This window comes from Orycteropus afer, unplaced genomic scaffold, assembly GCF_000298275.1.
Source record: "Orycteropus afer afer isolate SDZICR_OR568_19922 unplaced genomic scaffold, OryAfe1.0 scaffold00149, whole genome shotgun sequence".
Lineage (NCBI taxonomy): Eukaryota > Metazoa > Chordata > Mammalia > Tubulidentata > Orycteropodidae > Orycteropus > Orycteropus afer.
In genome coordinates, this window is record NW_006921736.1 from 5,866,579 (window position 1) to 5,869,034 (window position 2,456).

Below are 2,456 nucleotides of genomic sequence, written 5' to 3' on the forward strand. Positions count from 1 at the left end.
GAACCACCAGCCTTCTGGTTAAGAGTCAAATGCCTTAGGCACTCTGCCACCAGAGTTCCTCATTTCTCAATAGGTAATTATCCACAAATTAGTAATTGTTGGGTAAAATAAACCAGCATATCAAAATCTAGTAGTGTTTTTCTTTGTACAAAGTCTTAGAGTATACCTGATTACTAATTTCCTTTAATTTGTCGTTTCCTGTACTTTCTTTTGATGCCCTTTCCTCATGTATTTGGATACCTAATGTAACTATCTTAATAGTTTTGGCATTATCCTTTGGATAAGCAAGTGGTCTAAATTTTATATATTAGTGAGGTCAGTAAGATATTTAGGAAATTAGAATCACATTGATATTAAAACAATGAATGAGGAAATACAGGAGCTAAAGAAAATCTAAAGTGAAAAATATATAGATAAAAAAAGATAATGAAGTACCCAGGGACGAATGGATGGGCCAGGGGTACAGTTCAACATGTGATTCTTCTTAGTTTGCTTTCAATTCTATGATTATTATTATTCCTCAACAGAAATAATGTGTTTGTGAAGTTTCAATATGGATTTTGGACTTCTGTAAGGTTACAAATCATGTTATCCCTTCCTCCCACACACATATTTTCTATGTGGCAAGCTCTTGCCCTACCAGTGAGCACAAGATGCTTCCAGGTTTACAATGAAGCTCTTTGAAATTCTGTGATCATTTATATATGTTTGATTTGGATCCAACTAAGCTATTTTCCAATGATCTTTCCCAATAGCAACTCATACTTCAATTCTTGTTCACATTTCTTATTTTGGGAATTATGAATTACCCTTCCATTATGATTCATTCTTTAATTATTCTTAATATGTAAAACGTTTCTCACTTGTTTTGTATCTGTTATTGCTATTATACAATTATTTGAACCCCTGTGTTGTGAAACCTCAAAATTCTTGTGCAAGATTTGTTCTGAGGAGGAAATTTTTTTGAAAATAGGGGCGTAGTTATTATAGAAATATGCAATTTTGGTTCAGATATTTTCAACATGTGGTCAGGTCAAACACTTGGAATTTTTCTGTTGTTTTGCTTTGTTTTATCATTTTTCTCTGTGTGGCTTCTCACTGCCCTGATTTTGATATTGGTTTTGCGCCTCAAGAGAGTGTGACATAACTTGAATTCTCTCCCTCCCTCTCTCTCTCTCTCTCTCTATTTTTCATTCTGTAGAGTGCCATTCTAGAAGTTAGGAAACTGACTCTGAATTCTGATTTTTGTAATTCTGTACTTGTAATCATTCTTTATGAAAGCTATGAACTCTATTATGCAAAGTATTCTTTTTCCTGTGTTCATCCTGGTCATCAGTAAAGATAATAAAAATAGGTACCAACTGTTTTTGCCTGAATCAGTTGTGTATCAGTAGTGTTCTTATAAGATATTGCATAATAGGTATTTAATATCGGTGCCAACCTTCAAAGCATTTATTCATCCATCTAATGATATTGTTGAACCACATAATTCTCTATCTGGGTGATGGACTGGTTTAGAGAGGCATTTTAGTTTCCTGAGCTAGACTGTACCTTGGCATGAATGTAATGCACCCACAGTTGACAGCAGGAAATAAAGAGAAACAAAAATCTGATAAGTCCCAGGAAGAGCAAATGTGGGACATAACAGATGTCCTTAAGAAATTAGACTCCTGGTTAAAAGCCTGTGTGCTTTTTCAGGCCTGACCATAGACAATTACAAAGGCTTTATTGACAGACTTCAGATGGAGAAGCTGCCCTCCACAACTAGACATGGTGTATAGTCAGTGCATTGCCATCTCTGAACGGAGTAAAAGTCAAGAACTCAGATCCCCTCCTCACCAGCCGTGCTCTTTCACATACTTGCATTGCTAGCCCAGGTGCCCTAAACCTAAGCCTCTTTATCATGGGGAAGTTGGAAGGACTTTGAAGACATATTTTCCCACTGTGAGGAAGTGTTCACTACTTTTCCACTATAATCCCTTCTGTCTCACCCTTCTGTTAACGCTGTGCTCCAGAAACTTGCAGGAGCCTTTTGTTCCAGGCTGCCTCAGCAGTGAGATGGGTTCCCACGTCTTCATTGATCTGCCTATATATTTCCTGGGAAAGTATGGAAATGGGGTGGGGTTCTTCTCTTTGGGTTTGACCTCTTGCTTATACTACTTCAGTGAGTGATTAAAGACTTGACTGTTACTTTTATTTTGACTAGTTGCCTTAATCAGCTACTTGGACACGTGGCAGCTCAGCTCTGCTCTCTCCTTAGCTCAACTCCCCAACAGTCTTAAAGGTAAAAAGTTTATAAGTGACAGGTTATCAGGCCAGTCTGATTTGACTCCAAGGAGAGTAAACACATCTGTTTTTTTATTTTAAAAAAATCCCCTGTCCAAATAGTACTCATTGTACACATTTAAATTAATGAGCTAAATAATTCAGATGCAAGGATGTGGTGTGAAGGCTAC